The sequence below is a fragment of the Lissotriton helveticus genome, chromosome 3_1 (genome assembly GCF_964261635.1).
Source record: "Lissotriton helveticus chromosome 3_1, aLisHel1.1, whole genome shotgun sequence".
Classification (NCBI taxonomy): domain Eukaryota; kingdom Metazoa; phylum Chordata; class Amphibia; order Caudata; family Salamandridae; genus Lissotriton; species Lissotriton helveticus.
The window spans coordinates 379649515-379667769 of NC_136061.1; the positions used below are offsets into that span (position 1 = coordinate 379649515).

The 18255-nt window shown below is 42.1% G+C and overlaps 1 protein-coding gene across 6 annotated transcripts in view; it reads right to left on the reverse strand.

The window, feature by feature from the left end:
- LOC144824554 (uncharacterized) overlaps positions 1–18255 on the reverse strand; it is a 776466-nt gene that overhangs the window by 644517 nt on the left and 113694 nt on the right. For 4 of the 6 annotated variants that reach the window (XR_013609011.1, XR_013609010.1, XM_078683611.1 and 1 more), the window contains 2 exons: positions 12263–12338; positions 12090–12173 (listed from right to left, as the gene is read on the reverse strand). The exons of the other annotated variants lie outside the window; for them this stretch is intronic. The gene's annotated coding sequence lies outside the window, so the exon portion shown is untranslated. The remainder of the gene's footprint in view (positions 1–12089; positions 12174–12262; positions 12339–18255) is intronic. 6 annotated transcript variants of the gene reach the window in all.

Genomic DNA, 18255 nt, shown 5'->3' on the forward strand with positions numbered 1-18255 from the left:
TGATCGTCACCCCCCTAGGGACACTCCTTCGGCCCAACAATGGCTGGGTGGGTTCCTGGATACTTTTGGTTTAGTGGATTGTTGGAGACTTATGCACCCTACTCAGCTTCAATACACTTTCCATTCCGGGGCCCATGGGAGTCTGTCTAGACTGGATTATTTCCTGATGCCTGCGGCGCAGTCGTCTGCTGTTCGGGAGATTAGACACCTCCCCCGGGGCATCTCCGACCATTCTCCGCTTTGGCTTTGTTTTGAGGTGGGGGTGGAGGCGGCGGGCCGGGTGGCTCCCATCAACCCATGGTATCTGACCTCCCCCGAGACCCGTGGTCTCTTGATCAAGTCGTTGGACAATTATTTTTTAGACAACGAGGGGTCCGTCTCCTCTGCGGTGTCCCTATGGGAGGCCTTTAAGACAGTGATCCGCGGGCAGGCCCTTTCCCTTATTGCTGAATCCAAAAAGGCGAGAAATCGGGAGGTGGTGGAACTCGAGAGGGAAATTGTTGGGATAGAAGCTGACTTGGAATCGGCTGTAACTCCTGATAAACTCCACGCCTTGGGTCTGAAACAATTTGCGTATAGGTCTCTGGTTACGGACGCGGCTAAAATGATGTTTCGGGAGAAACAGGGTCGTTTGTATGATGTGGGGGACAAGGCGGGTAAATTGCTGGCGTGGTTGGACAAGAAGGAGAGGGCAAATCGTGTGGTGCCGGTGATTCAGACCCTGAATGGTGTGAGAGTGACTGACCCGGTGGGAATAGTGGACTGTTTTGCGGACTATTTACGTGTGGTTTATTCCCCTGTGTCTGACCGGGATGTGGATGACTCTCGCCTCTTGTTGCGTGATATAGCTCTGCCCTGTGTCTCCGATTTAGACCGAGTCTCTTTGGACTCCCCTTTTTCCACGGACGAGATAGCGACTGCCATTCGCTCACTCCGTTCGGGCAAGGCTTTGGGCCCGAATGGATTGCCGATTGAGTTGTACAAGCTAAGTCCTGACAGGGTAGCGCCCTATCTTCGTACCATGTTTTTGGAGTCCCGGGAGCGGGGTATTCTCCCATATGATCAGCGTCTGGCTACGATCGTTGTTATTCCTAAAGAAGGTAAACCCCGGGACCTTTGTTCGTCTTATAGGCCCATCTCCCTGTTGAATGTTGAGCCCAAGGTTCTGGCTAAGCTCCTGGCTACCCGCCTCCTGACGGTTATTAGCAGTTTGATTCATCCAGACCAATCCGGATTTATCCCGCATCGTAACACGGCTCTTAATCTGCGTAGTCTCCACTGAGCCATTGCGAGGGCGGGGCTTCTGACGGAGCCGGCCATTTTGGCTTCGCTAGATGCCTCGATGGCCTTTGATACGATGGAGTGGCCCTATCTTTGGGCGGCTCTTGAGAAGTTTGGTTTCGGTCCTGGGTTTATTGGTTGGGTGAAGTTGTTATACGCCGCACCCTTGGCGCAGGTTGTGGTTAACGGTCGAGTTTCTGTTCCCTTTGGCCTTGGTAGGGGGACCAGACAGGGGTGCCCCTTGTCTCCTCTACTTTTTGCTCTTGCTTTGGAGCCGTTAGCTGCGTGGCTTCGATGGGAACCTTCACTCAAGGGGATCCGTTGGTCACCGGATTTTGAGGATCGCGTCTCGCTTTACGCGGATGACATTCTTCTTTATCTTACTTCCCCGCGCAAATCTTTAAATGTCCTATTTGACGTTCTCACTTCGTTTGGCGCTAACTCTGGTCTGGTTATTAATTGGGCTAAGTCCTGTGTGTATGTTCTTTCGGGTGTTCTGCCCCCGTTGCCGGATAGATTTCCTATCCAGGTTGTCAGTCCGGCTTCAAATATTTGGGGATCTTTATTACGCTGGACTCCTCACTAAGGTTTGAATGTAATCTCCTCCCCCCGCTTCTTAGACTGCGACTGGATGTGACCCGCTGGCGTAAGTTACCCCTGTCTCCTCTGGGCAGGGCTGCCCTTTTTAAAATGATGTCTTTGCCACGATTCCTGTACGCACTTCAGAATTCCTATGACGACGTTCCCGCTACCTATTTCCGAGAGATTGAGAGTCTCCAAAGGCAATTGATTTGGGACGGGCGTCCACGTATCGCCCTTGCGAAACTTACCATCCCTTGGTATGACGGGGGCATGGCGCTCCCTGATATCAAAAGATATTATTGGGCTACCCAACTGTCTGCCATTAACCACGCAATGTATTCCCCGGGTCGGGATCCGGCCTTTGAAATGGATAGACTCCAGCTACCGGGAGGGGATTTTAATAGAGCGCTTTATTCCAAGACGGCTGGGCGCCATCTTACGGGCCCGTCCAGGATTGCAGTCAGTGTGTGGCGCGCCGCGAATGTGAGTCTGGGATGGGAGAATCGGCTGACACTGGCGACTCCGCTTTATGCTTCTGAGCGTTTGGGATGTCTCTGGTCTACTAAGGGCTTTGACCGCTGGGATATGATTGGAATATGTAGAGTGGGAGATGTCTGTGTGAACGGTAGAGTGAAGTCCTTCGAGGCCCTTCGGGCCGAATATGACTTGAGTGATAGGGAATTTTTTCGGTATCTGCAGGTTCGCCATGCCCTGGCCTCTGTTCTGACTCCTGGTGTGGCCCTCCCCGAGTCCTCCCCCCTCGAGGATCGCATTCTGGATGGCCACCTTCCCGATAGCACTATCTCCCTGATTTACAAGAAGCTGATTAATAATCGCGCCGACTTACTTGTCCGACTTCGGGAGGTTTGGGTCGGCGACGGGCTGGAATTGGATGACGAGGATTGGCAGTCAGCACTCTCTTCTCCGAAAGAGGTCGCCATCCCTGCCCGTCTCCGTTTGGTTCAGCTTAAGATCCTCCACCGGGTGTATGTTACGGGTCCGCGTCTGGTTGTGATGAGTTTTTCCCCGGACGGTCTATGCAAACGCGGATGTGGGATGAGTGCTACATTTCTGCATATTATTTGGGAGTGCCCGGGGGTGGCGGCCTACTGGACTGATGTGCTTGCGGTGATGACTGTTGTGACTGGGATTGCCCTACTGCCTGAGGTCCGACGATGCCTGTTGAATGTGTGGGAACCCACCGACTATTCTGTGGCCCAGACCAGATGGGCGACCTTGGGATACATGGTTGCAAAGCGGGACATTGCGCAACTCTGGGGCGCATCTAGACCTCCTGATGTCTCGGCATGGGAGGACAACATGGACTGGTCCATGTTCCGCGAGAAGACAGTCTATGTAGCTAGGGGCAGACCCAGGGCGTGGACGAAGATTTGGGGTCAGTGGAACGAATATCGTGGGAATATTTGTACTCCTCCCCTGGTTGACACACCCGATGTTACCCTGTCTCCCTAGGCTGGTGTTCCCGAAATTTCTCATGCTGTTCTATGATTTGCCTATCCTCCCCGCTGTCCCCCCCTCCCACCTTGCCGAGTCCCATCGATTGTGATTTTGTTTCTCTGATTAGTGAGTTTCCCCTCCGCCTTCTGGGCTGACTTTGATTAGTATGCATTCGCCTTTTTGTAGTTCGTTGGTTTTTGTATGTATATAACAGAAAATGGTTATGTCCTGTTCTATCTTTCGAGTAACATTTGGTATCTGATTTATGCCTGACCACGGAAGTGATCGTATGTTTTTTACATTGTGCCTTGATTTTAGCGGCCGGCCCGTGTGGTTGTAGGCCCATCCTTGTGACCCTTATTTGATTACTCAATAAAAGTTTTTAACCAAAAAAAAAAAAATGCGGATTGGGGACTTATTTATTGATTTATTCTTTTTGTCTCCTATAAATTGTTTTAGGCTTAACAATTTAAATGTGCAAAATTTACAAATAATCCCCGCACAGTTAGCGTAAACTAAACGCGAACAAGAGTATTTTGTTGTTCATTTTTGTATGTAAAAAACACATGTTTATTTAAACCAATACCAAATCACAACATTAGAAGGCTTTCCCGAAACGCGTCGAGTTGTTACTCTGTTGCTGTTGGAAATCGCCGAATAAATCACTTTGATGCAAGTTGTGTTTGTGCTTTCATACTTGCCTTGAATTTCAAGGTAATCGTGGTGTGAATTGAGTTGATAAGAGGACTCGCCATCCAGCACGAACCGCTGTCGCACAGTGGAGGGGTCATGGCGCCGTTCGGCCTTTGCTGAACTCTTGGATTTATATATATAAATATATATATATATATATATATATATATATATATTTTTTTTTTTTTTTTCCCCAAACCTCTTCCTTTGTAGAAAGGAACGGGTCGCACTCCAGTAATTGTATTTCAAAGTTCCAAGATGATTTATTCCATATGATTCCCAAACATCAAAACACACCAATGCGTTTCGATCACAACTGAGATGTTGTTCACGGTAACGCCCCCATGTTTCCTACTACTTTTAACAAACATTATCTAATGATGTCATTTCCTGTAAGTACGGAAGCAGGGCATTATGGTTATTGTAGTGACTAAGTGAAATTTATATAAATTAAGACAACACATTGCGCTTTCATTTCATCATGATTCTAGTGCAAAAATTAATTAATAGGGCATTTCATGCCAGCCTTTCAATATGGTAAATAAATCTTTACCATGTACTCCCATTGTTTTGATTTATATGCCAATTTCAGACTTTTGTCAATCCTTTTTGTAAACATTCTCTATTCTTAAATGCCTCAAGTGGCTCTATCTATTCACTGTTAATATAAGCAATTTATAATATGTGTACTTGTAGCCTCGTTAATTTATCTGTTAATGGCATATTAAAACCCAATTCATCTTGACATTTCCTTACTTTAACAATGTTGGACTTCATGATTTTTACTTATATGATTCCTAATGTGACCTAACAATGTGACAAATCAAGAATTAATAAATCAAAATTTGTGATTTAAAAACAAAATTAATCCGTGAATTAAAAGACTGAACTACACTACTGCATATTCATTCTACAAAGAAGAGACTTGGTCATCTTTTATGACTTTCCCTCCTGATAGATCAAGTCCAATTTCACTCTGATTGAGTCCATGTGGAGTCATTGAACGTAAACTGAGAATGTTTTGTGACTCTTTCATTCTCAGGGTTTTTTCTCTATCTCCACCTCTCATCTGCTTTTTCACTGTGTCAATTCCGTAAAAGCTTACACTTTTCCAGTTGCTTTCATGATGTGTTTCCATGTGCTTGGCAAATGCTTTGCTCCTGTCCTGATGTATAGTTGCCCTCACGTGTTCTAAAATCCGCTTCTTCAGTTTACATTTCGTGCTGCCAACATATTTAAGTTGGCATGGACATTCGATTACATAAGTTACATATTGTGTCTTGCAAGTAATGAGTTCCTGTATATCCCAAATCTTTCCATTAGCCAGCATCACATTTTGTACATTTTTGGCGATTACGCACACTTTGCAGTTAAAACATTTTTTGAAACCCTTACTTTGCAGCTATGATTTCTTTTTTTCTTTACGAAAATGACTATGTGTTAGTCGGTCTTTCAGATTGGGTGCTCGACGATAAGTTACCTGCGGTGCATTTCCCACAATTGGTCCAATGGGTGCATCTAATTTCAAGTTTTTCCAATTTTTCTTCAATATGTTCCTGATTCGTGTTGATTCTTTTGAGAAGGTTGTTATGAACCTTATTGGTTAATTTTCACATTTTTCAATGGTGTCCTCCTGGGTTGGTTGTAAAAGGTCATCCCTTCTTTTTTGGTTCGCTCGTTCCAATCCTTTTTTAATGTGATTTTTTGAATACCCTCTTCTCACGAATCTTCTTGCAGTAGATGCACTTTGTTCTACCAATTGTGTGTCTTCTGAACATATTCTTCGGAGTCTTAAAAATTTCCCATAAGGAATGTTTTGGAATAGACATTGCTGATGGAAACTACTGGCGTGCAGTGTTGCATTCGTTGCTGTCTTCTTCCTGTGTAGAGTGGTATGTATCTGGTTGGCTTCAATGTATATTTCTGTATCGAGAAAAATGACTCTTTTTTTCACTCAATTCGTATGTGAATTTGAAGTTTGCTGGTGTTTTATTTAAGATTTCAAAATACTCCCTGAATTCATTTTCCGATCCATCCCAAACTAACAGGAGGTCATCGATGAATCGCAACCATAGTATACATTTGTTCAAGAAAAAATCATTGTCAGCTTGCCAAGCCCATTTCTGCTCCCACCATTCCATGGTGAGGCAGGCAAAACTCGGGCTGAAAGAAAAACCTATAGCGGTTCCATTGATTTGTGCAAACATGTCTTCACCAAAGTAAAAAATATTTTGATTTAGGCACATTCTCATCATTTCTTCCAGCATGTTGTTGTGTGGGGAATAGTGAATTTTTCTTTCCTGCAGAAAAAAGTTACAGGCTGAGATGCCGATTTCATGATCTACATTCGTGTATAACGATATAACATCCATCGTTATTAACTTATACGTGGACATCCAGGGAATTCCATTTAGATGTTTCAACATATATGTAGTGTCTTTTATGTAAGAACTTAATTTTGAAACATAAGGTAGTAGAAAAAAGTCAAGATAATTAGCCATGGGTTCAAACAAAGATCCTTATGCGGAGACAATTGGGCGTCCCGGTGGTCTAGTGCGGTTTTTATGGACTTTTGGCAAGTTGCAGTCACAGGGTGTTCTACTGTTAAATATTTATGTTCATCATGGTCAATTAATCCTAGATGGAGCCAATCCTTCAATTTTTTGTCCAGTTCCAATTTCATTTCTGCCGTAGGGTCTGATGTTAATTTCTTGTAATATACTTCATCCTTTAGCTGCTCATGAGCCACATTAAAATATTCCAATTTATCCCAAATTATGATATTAGCACCTTTATCGGCCATCTTTATTTCGATGGTATCATCTTGACTCAATGTGGTTAAATCCTTTCGTTCTTCCGGTTTTAAATTGTCCAAATACCTTTGTTTTTTTACTTTGTAGATGTCTTGTATCACTGCTTCATGAAACGTGTCTATCTTATTTCCTGGTGATATCTGTGGATAAAAATGTGATTTGGGTTTATTTTGGCTCATTCCTGCCCCTAACTGGGTACATGCTTCATCTAGTGTTATATGTTCTGATTCTTGTTCGTCGTCTAGATTCATTAACGTCAAGTAGCTCTCTGAATCTTTTGCCAATAAGGAGGAGCTTGATGCAATCTTTATTGTGGATTCTTTTTTATTTCTTATTTCTTTTTCCTTTTCTTTAAACACTTTTGCCAATTTGATTTTGCGGATGTATTTATATAAATCAATCCTTGTCTGCGCTATATCCATATGAGCGCTCGGACAGAAGTTTAGACCTTTCTTCAACAATGAGTTTTCTGATTCTGTGATTTGCCTACATGATAAATCTATGACCGTCAGTTCTTGTGCATCTTATAAAAGGTCTTTTTGATTCTCATACTGCGGGCCATTGTGCCCACTCTTTCTCCACCAGTCGCCCCTTCTTCCTCTTCTTGTCTGTTTGATCTTAATTTTCCCCTGCCTCTTCCATGATTTATTTGGTTTTGCGGCTGAAATCCCCTCGCCTGTTCCCATTGGCGCTGTTGTAGGACCAGCCGCATGTCCCCTAAAAAAGACTGTTTCCTTGATGTATTTTCTCCATCACTCTGATCAGTGAATGCAAGTGAGGACATGCTATCCGAGGTACTTGCATTGCTTCCAGTATGTTCTTGTTATTTCTAGAGATCAAATTTCCTCGCATAAGTGAAGATTCTCTCTTCACTATAGTCTGTTTTGTCTAGTTTCAAATGTGATGCGTTTGCGGTTTTGCACCGATTCTTCGTGCAATCCTATTTGTTTTTCTAATTCAGATTTGAACTTTTTCATGTCTGGGGTTAGGTCCAATGTTGATATTTCTTTTTCAATTTCTGAGATCCAATTCAGTGGCTTATTTATAGAGAGCACCAATGCCACAAAAGTTCACGTGCTAACCGACATATTATAGAGTGCACTGCAATGTTAAATGCATTCTTTTTCCTCTTTTGGCTTACATGCATACAAGCGCTTACCTGCTTCCAGATTGAAAACACAACTCTTCAATCGAATGTCCATGCCAACTTAAATATGTTGGCAGCACAAAATTTGAACTGAAGAAGCAGATCTCAGAACACGTGAGGGCAACTATACTCATGAAATCAACTGGAAAAGTTTAAGCTTTTACGGAATTGACACAGGGAAAAAGCAGATGAGAGGTGGAGATAGAGAAAAAACCCTGAAAATGAAAGATTCACGATACATTCTCAGTTTACGTTCAATGACTCCACACGGACTCAATCAGAGTAAAGAGATGTATATGCATCTGTAAATTGGACTTAATCTATCGGGAGGGAAAGTCATAAAAGATGACCAAGTCTCTTCTTTGTAGAACGAATATGCAGTAGTATAGTTCAGTTTTTAAATTCACGGATTAATTTTGTTTTTAAATCACAAATTTTGATTTATTAATTCTTGATTTGTCACATTGTTAGGTCGCATTAGGAATCATATAAGTAAAAATCATAAAGTCCAACATTGTTAATGTAGGAAAATGCCATTAACAGATAAATCAATGAATATGATGTTTGGCCACCAGAGGCTACAAGTACACATATTATAATTTGCTTATATTAACGGTGAATAGATAGAGCCACTTGAGGCATTTAAGATTAGAGAATGTTTACAAAAAGGATTGACAAAAGTCCGAACTTGGCATATAAATCAAAAAAATCAAAACAATGGGAGTAAATGGTAAACATTTATTTACCATATTGAAAGGCTGGCATGAAATGCCTTATTAATTAATTTTTGCTCTAGAATCATGATGAAATGAAAGCGCAATGTGTTGTCTTAATTTATATAAATTTCACTTAGTCACTACAATAACCATAATGCCCTGCTTCCGTAGCTACAGGAAATTACATCATTAGATAATGTTTGTTAAAAGTAGTAGGAAACATGGGGGCGTTACCGTGAACAAGATCTCAGTTGAGATCGAAACGCGTTGGTGTGTTTTGATGTTTAGGAATCATATGGAATAAATCAACTTGGAACTTTGAAATACAATTACTGGAGTGCGACCCGTTTCTTTCTACAAAGGAAGAGGTTTGAAAAGTCTTTGCGGTTTTATGCTCAACCGCGGGGTAACGGCTTCAAGCAGCGCCTGGACCGTGAATTGAGCAAATGGATAGTTTATATATATATATATATATATATATATATATATATATATATATATATATATATATATATATATATATATATGTGTGTGTGTGTGTGTGTCCAAAGATCACAAAATTACAAAAAGGGTCCAGTATCTTACGCCAAAGTATCGAGGTTTATTTCAGTCATAAACCTTTGGTTTATGACTGAAATAAACCTCGATACTTTGGCGTAAGATACTGGACCCTCTTTGTAATTTTGTGACCTGAGTGTTCGCCGGAACCCCGATCTTTGGACATATTAATTACCAGCAGCTCCGCCGGCAGCGAACCACTCCGAATCAGGCGAGGGGTCTCTGGAAGGAGCTTCTTTGATTCAGGATATATATATATATATATATATATATATTAAACACTTACCTCCTCACGGCCCCCTCTGTCTTTCCTCCGTCGTTGCTTCGCTGCAATGCAGCATTGTGATTGGTCTGAGTGCAGTGGTTCGCTGCTCAGACTGCAAGTGGGAGGCTGGGCATGTTCTCCTCCTAGGCTGTGTATACAGCTCGGTGGAGAACATTCTAAGTGCGCATGACTGTTTAGCCAGCCCAAGCCGCTAAGATTCTGCTTGGTGCAACAGTGACCCTATACTATACACTTCATGGGTAGCCGAGTTCATGTTGACTAACAACCACAGATAAAAGGGTAACCTCCACAGCACATGGTGTTCAATCTGTATACAACTGTTCAGAGAAAACCAAATTCCTACAGATACTCAAGCCCTGTTACATAACTATTGCCCTACTAAAGATAGGCTTTACCTTCATCAAACACCTCACAGTCACCAACCGTAGAGTGAGAATTGAAGTGGATATCAGTAGAAAAATAGGCACTATAAACAGTGTTTATGCTATGGAGCCAGTTTACTCTGGATGAGGCCTGACCAGCAGGGGCTATTTGGCGGACGCATTTTAAGGTCGCTCCGCCACATATCCACATAATCCGTTACATTTATGCATAGGCTGTCCGGTTTTAGGTTTAAACATATAATAACCCCACTGAAAGAGAAATAGCCATCACCAGTAAAACATATAAACACTGAAAAAACACCTGCACAACCACAAACTAAATGCCATTCAAAGAAGTAAAAAAGAAAGTGAAAGAGTCATTCTTTCTTCCTGAAGGTGCCAATTCAATGTAACTTTGTTATACAAGCTAGCAGCAAGAAAGACTGGGCTAACATTATTCTGATTGAGGTTTGTTTACTGATGCCACTAAAATATTGTTTCTTCTTCCTTTTGGTTTTTTCAGTTTTGTGGTCTTTGGTCTAAAGATGCAGGGTTTAGAAGCATGTTTTAGGTCTTGCTTAATGTTTTTATAAACTGTAGAGAATCAGGAAATATCAAAATCATATTTGATATTTTGGCTGCGTTTTGATTCTTTAACTGATAGGTAAAAAGGCTGGGAACCATTCCTAATATACATCATCACATTCACCCACAGAGAATGCTTACAAATCATTGATACATCAGCCCCCCCGTTTCTAGTGAGTCAGTATTGATAGTAGGTGAATTGCCAACACCTCAGGCTTTAACCATTTAATGAAAGGTATAGTGACAAGTGTATGTGAAAGGAGTGCTATCACCAAGCATCTGGGATAGTGGTGAAAACATGGCACCAGACCTTTGGATAACATGGAACGCAGTGTCACTTGGAATGCTCTGCAAAAAGTTTCTTTCCAAGTAAAACAAAGATTGGCGTGATTGGCGGTACAGGCTTTAGTTTTGCCAAGACTAGACTATGGCAGTTCCACACTGTGTGGTCTCCCCAAACTGAGCTTGGCCCCATTAAGGTCTTCCCTAAATGGCACAGCAAGACTGATTACTGGGACAAAAAGAAAAGAACACAATTCCCCAGCCCTAAAGTTCCTAAACAGGTTACCATACAAGTCCAGAATTCACCTAAAAAATGCCTGCAGGACGCACAAAGCCCTCCACTTCAAGACCCCCATCTATCTGGCTCTAAAACTAGAACTATCAGGGGGCTGCAGAGCCTCACGAAGTGCAAGTACACTGCTCCTGAAACCACAGCTTTTCCACAAAAAGAGATCGAGTAACAGAGCCTTCTCTGGCATTGCCCCAAAGATTTGGAACTCTCTTCCTCCAGAAATCCGAACAACCTCCTCGACTGATTACTTCAAAAAAGAAGTAAACAAAATCCTAATGCTCAAGCACCTTTTTTTAGCAATTGATCCAGCACACACGTCAGTATTTTAGAAATCTGTTGCACAAATGATCATTCAACACAAGTCAAAAATTATTCAATGAGTTGAGTAGCAGAGTCCTCAGATGTTTTTTGAAGTTTTAATCTTTATTCATTTCTTCAATCCAGTAGCCAACGCGTTTCGTCCTCCACGGACTTCTTCAGGGCTACAAACAATATATATGCACATATACACAAAATTAAAATATATACAAGGAATGTAATACAAAACATTGACTTTCACATCTCAATTGCTAATGACACGTGAAAAAGAACCACAACCTCAATCTTCTGGCAGTTGGTAAGGTTGTTTTATACCAAACCCTGTTGATTTCAATTACTTAAATAACATCTATTTACACAATATGAACACCTATTTCCAAAGTTATCAAAAACACATATCAAAACCACATCATTATGCATTCTGACTCCGCTACTTGCTTAATTTCATAACCTAAATAGTCTGGGAAGTGGTGGGCCTATCAACCTCATAATTCTAGGAGTTGTGGGTAGGTAGATACCATGTATAATACATACTGACAGTAGGGATCACTAGGGGTATAACCGGGTAAATTCAAGAATCTATATGAGAACAGTTTAACAGCATAGACCTATAAAGTTGACTTCCCAAATGTAGGACAGTTGGAAACACTAGACAGGTAGGATCAAGGATCTACATGGAAACAGTTACACCGCTTAAACCTTTAAAATTGGCTTACCAGTCGGAGTGCGCTCTTCTCAATTTTTTAATCAGGTGACTTTAATTTCATCCAGAGTAGGCTCCAGGTTAAAACAAATTTATTCTATAGTAATGGAATTAAAGCCTTATTACTATTTCACATATTGTATGACTATTGATTCAGCAAGTATTATTTGTATTTAGAGTGCCTACCGTTTATTTTATGAAGAGACATTCCGATTTCATTAAGTTTTGTATAGTGAGGGTCAGATAGCCCAATAGTAACAATCTGAAAAAATGGAAAGAGAGAGAAAAGCTAAGCGCCTTTATCTATAACTTTGTAAGGGATAAAAATGCTTAGGCTATCCTATGGCATAAGAATCATACATGCCAACTTTTTACTTTGCATCTGGATATATCTTTGACAGGTCAAAATCCCATGTCCTGATCCTACATTATTTCAAAACTGTTGTTTAACATTTTAATCAGTCTCTTCCTCCAGAAATCCGTACAACCTCCTCGACTGATTACTTCAAAAAAGAAGTAAACAAAATCCTAATGCTCAAGCACCTGCCTGATTGGCCTTGACTAGTAGACTACATTGCTGCCCTCTATTTGCTCATCTTGATTGTCTTTGGACATGATTATATAGCCGAGAATACCATTATTTAGCATGCATTGTACTTAATTATGTTTGAATGTTCATCACCCATTACTGTATCTGTCCTAAACTTCTGTGAAGGTTTCGGACACCTACTAGATTATTGCCCGCTTCTCGTATAATTATGTAATGAACAAATGTTTTTTCTTCCCAATACTGTATCCTTCTCACCCAAAATTGTGAAGCGCTCTGATACCCATAAGGGTCATATTCGCACTATACATAACTTTATAAATAAAGAAAAAATAAAATACAATTTGCAGTGATTCAGCTACAATTATGAAAAAGTTGTGTGATGACCTGTCAAAATCTGTACCTGAGCTGACGTTCTTCCCTCTAAGAGATCCTTGCCACTTGTTAGATAGTATGCTGAAAGCATCTTTACAATCTTCAGAGTTAAAGATGAATGCTATTGACTTTTTAGTCCATTCTGGTGCACTGTTTTGTTATGCACAGGAACTAAAACGCAAATATTTCTAATTTTGGGCTTTGTGTGGCATCAAAGAAAGAGTCATACCAACTGTGTCTGTTAGATGATGGTTCTCAGTCCAAGGGGCTATGAATGCTATATTTATTTATTTATTTATTTATTTGTTTTCTTGTAAAGCGCAGGAATTCGATCTCCGAAGAGATATCTCCGCGCTGTGTTGTTTTGAAGATAGGTGAGAGCAGGAGGATTGTGTGACTTAGCTAGGGTTGCTGGGTGGGAAACAGATACGTTTTCAGATATTTTCTGAAGGTAGGAAGATTGGAGTTCTGTCTTATGAAAAGGGGTAGTGAATTCCATAAGGTAGGACCTCTGAATGCTAAAGCTCGGCCTCCCTGTCTTTCTCTTCTGATCCTAGGGATCTGCAGCATGGCTTGATTTTCAGATCTTAATGATCTACCTGGCTGATACAGTTGGAAAATTTCATTTAGGTACCTAGGGCCAGTACCATACAAGCATTTGTGGATGGTACAACAAATCTTGAATAGCACTCTCTGGCGAATTGGGAGCCAATGTAGTTTGCTCAGTAAAGGATGTGAGGGAGATCTCGCAGGGGCATTGAGGATCAATCTAGCAGCAGTATTCTGAACAACCTGCAATCTCTTCAACTGTTCTGTATTAGCGGAAATAAGTAATCCGTTGCAGTAGTCTACCCTACTCATGACTAGGGTTTGTACGAGTGTTCTCCGGTGATGGTCAGCTAAGTATGGGAACACCCTTCTGAGTAGGCCAATGACTCTCATGCAGGTTCCTGTGACCTGTGTAGCGTGGTCTTTTAGTACCAGGGATTGATCTAACTTAACGCCCAGATTTTTCACGCTTTCCTTAGGACAAGGAGCTGTACCCAATTCTGGGGGCCACCACTCAGGTGTCCAAAGGAGTGGTGCATTCCCAAAAAGCATGACCTCCGTCTTGCCCACATTACACTGTAGGCAATTGGAGGTCATCCATCCAGCAATGGCTCTCATTCCAGCAGCAAAGGAATTCCTTACTGTAGAGGTCATGTTTTGGAATGGGAACAATAGCTGGGTGTCGTCTGCATAGGATATTGGTATAAACCCAAATTTCCTTGCGACCTTCGCCAGGGGGGCCACATACACATTAAATAATGTGGGGCTTAGACATGAGCCCTGTGGAACCCCCTTAGTGAGCTCTCTAAAGATGGAGTAGTGAGAGCCCAGGCGAACATTTTGGGATCGGTTGGAAATGAAGCTTTTCAACCAAGATAGAGCAGTTCCTTGCACTCCTACTCCCTTCAGACGACTGATCAAGGTGTCATGAGACACCGTGTCGAAGGCAGCGGACAAATCTAATAGCACCAGAATCATAGAGCCTCCCCTATCCTGTGCCATTCGGATGGTATTGGTCACTGAAAGGAGAGCTGATTCCGTGCTATGATTTGGTCTGAAACCAGATTGAGAGGGGTCCAGACCGTCCGCTGCCTCGATGAATTTAGAGAGATGGATGTTAACGTGTCTCTCAGTCATCTTACTGATGTGGGGTAGGAGGGATATGGGACGCAGATTATTGAGGTCTGACCAAGGTAACGTGGTGTTTTTACGGATGGGGTTCACGACCGCCATTTTCCAATCATGGGGAATTCTGCCTTCCCTAAGGGAGATATTGATCAGTGCTCTAAGGCTTGGGGCAAGAATGCTGCCCAATGGCACAGCCACCGAAGCTGGTAATAAGTCAGTCGGTGATCCGGATTTAATTGATTTAAGGAGCACTTCTACTTCAGCATGACTTATTTCTGGAATTGAGGTCAGAATGAGCCCACATATTCCATTTAGGGTGGGTTCATCTTTGAGACTATCTATGTCATCTCTATTGTTATAAGAGGTTTTGGTGATTTTGTTATAGATTAGGTCTATCTTTTTCTCAAAAAACATAGAGATGTCATCACATAAGTTTTGGTTAAAATCATCTGGGCTCTCACAAGCCATAGGCTTGACAAAGGATTGTATGACTCTAAACAATTCCCGAGTGGAATTTCCTGCCTCCATAATTTGAGAGTCAAGTTTATTCCTCCGAGCTTTCCTTATGTTCTTAAGGTAGTTAGAGTGGGCTTCTAAATAGAGTGTTTTACTCATCGGAGTGTGGATTTTTCTCCATTTTTTCTCTAAGTTCCTACATCTCTGTTTTTCGACTCTCAATTCCTCAGTGTACCAAATTTCTGACTTTGGTCTAATACGTTGTTTATATAATTCTAGTGGTGCAATTTGGTCAATGGCCTCTAATAGTGATTTGTTAAATTTGGCCAATCCACTATCAATGTTATCTTCTTCAAGAAAATTTGGTTCTTTCCATATATGTTGAAGTGCCTCAGGAGTTATTTTGTGCCATTTTCTTTTCCATGTGGGTGGGAGAGGTTTTTGGAGCCGAGGGTGTGACCCAAATAATTGGAAGGGTAATAGGTAATGGTCTGACCAGTAGACAGAGGTTGGTGAGCTACAAGTTAACCTAGGACAGTTAGTTAAAATTAGGTCTAATGTGTGGCCTCCTATGTGTGTCGGGCCATTGTTTTGAATTTTTAGTCCTAAACTGGATAAATCATCCAGTAGGGATCTGGCATCGGGATTATTAGAAACATCAACATGAATGTTGAAATCTCCGAGGAGAATAAGATCTTCATTGGTTCTAAGGTATGGAGCCAGTAATTCCATAAGATTTAAAGAAAAATCCTGACAGGAGCCAGGAGGGCGATATAATAGTGCCCCTTTCCACTGTGACTTGTGGGAGGAGGAGAATCTAAAAATCATTATTTCCATCTGGTTGTTGCTACTCTGGTCAAGTATTGAGACCTTTAGATTGTCTTTGTAGACAACAGCTACCCCACCTCCAGTTTTAATCAGTCGGTCTAAATGCAGAATCTTATACCCGGAAGGTATTGCTAACATGATTGTGGGAATGGTATGAGGTTTGAGCCAAGTTTCAGTGAGAAAACAGATGTCAGGCAGCTCAGAATTGATAAGGTCCCACAATTGAAGGTGGTGTTTAGGTAATGAACGTATGTTCAATAGAAAGCATTTAAGTACTGGGGACCCTTTCCTAGTAGCATTAGTGATATGGTCTATCTTATCAGCTACAGTTGGGGAGGAAGTCCGAGCAGGCAGTTTAGTCACAGTTGTAGAGTCCGCATTAGTGGGGAGATCTCTAGTTGGGCATATAATAGTAGTCTGAAAGTGGCAGTTAATGCAGGAAAAAGGACCTTCAAAATTAGGCCACGTGTCCCGTATGCATGTCTCAGTGGAGATATTGTTTAAACAGAGTAGGGTTTCTTTGGAATAACGTAAAGTAGAGCTGACCTGAGTTGTAAGTGAACCAGGAATCTGCGCCATGCCCCTTGTCCCGTCCTGTCGCGGACGGGCGCAGACGGGCTTTTCTTCGGCGCTTCTTAGGCGCGCTCGTAGGCGCCCCCTGCGCGCAACCGCTGCGCGTTTGTAGGGGGGCGTTGCTAAATAGCCCTGAGGGCGGTGACCGCTAGAGCGCTGACCTCCGCTCTAGCGGAAGTGTGAATTATGCTGCCTGGTTCTTACCTGGCCGCCCTCCGCTCTACGGCAATATTTGCCAAGTCGGACCGGGGCGGACAGGCTCCAATATTGAACCAGACAATGCGGGGGAGAGTGTCAAGAATTTTAGGCAAGTACAGGTTATGATTGCGGATATATGTAAAATCTATTCCAGCAAATCTTTAAAATCTTTAAAATCGCCGCTAGTCTGCCTGATTCACCCTTAAAAATATCTAGCGTGATGTTGTCTTTCCCAACTCCTCGCAGCCCTCGCAGTCAGGACCAGCAAGCAAGTCTTTACCTTCATGCACAACAGCGGGTCGGGGGACGCTGCCACCACCTCCCTCCCTATACATGTGGCAACCGTTCGCAGAATTTATGCTGAGTGATGCTGCCAAAGGCAAGACATGTGAGGATCTTTGGTGACATATTGTTAGTGATGAAAAAAAGTACACTCTACTACATTCGTAGATGATTTTTACATGAAAACATAACTGCTGTAGCAGACATAATAAAGAAACTACAGTGTGAAAACACCCGTCTGCCAAGTGTTCAGCATAATTGGTGTTGATGTGAAACATTTCCTTGAGAGTAGGTTGGGGGCACCTTTAGTGACTTTGGCACTGCAACATGTTCCACGTTAGAGTGGTTGTCACTTGGTTAGCAAAGCAATGTAGAAGAGCAATACAGGAACTTTTATTTAACAATGTATGAGAAATGGTGTGCAATGATCCGTAGAAATGTCCCTTCACCTACTGTGGCATTTGAAGTCAATGAAACGTCACTCTGGTACTCTGTACAAGTTCTAGATCCCTTCCGTAATGGGGAATTCCCTCAGTAGTTTTTAAAAGTGCTGCTTCATTTTTGACCGCTTCAATAACTCTGAGGGCCTACGCACCCAATTCAACACAAATGTTGCAGAACCTGCCCTGAGAATTGCAATGTTCAAGTGCACCAGTATTGGAATGGAAAGCTATGTCAATGGCAAGAGTTAACACATTCAGTACTGGCTTTTTTGGTGTTGCCCGTCTCAAGTGCAAATGTTCGCAGAAAAAAGTTTACATGAGAAGGAAAGAGCGAGCGCACAAGACCAAAGACTCATTGAAGAAGTATTGTATGGTGTACTATAATAATTAATTTGCATCCATTTATTTGGACCCCATACACTATACGTACACTGTCTATGCCATGTGCTATCAGTACAGAAAGCAAGCAATAAAAGCAAAACGTTCCATAAACACCGGAAAAACACTGTTTATGTTGTTTTTAATGGCGTGAAAATGTTTTACCACTGACAACCACTGTTTTTGTAAGGTATTGAAATCACTTGAAAACACTGGAAAAAACCCCACCAGAATTTACCAAAAATAGAAACTGAAAACAGGAAAGCCTATTTATACACTAACCCACGACTTTGAACGCGGGACTCCGTGTAAGGATTGCAGGCTGGTTCCACAGGAGCGTCAGGAATCCGAAGAGTAGTCCACAGCCTTCCCCTACGGTCTTCCGACTCTATCAAGCACTAGAGTACGAGAGACACGCCAGG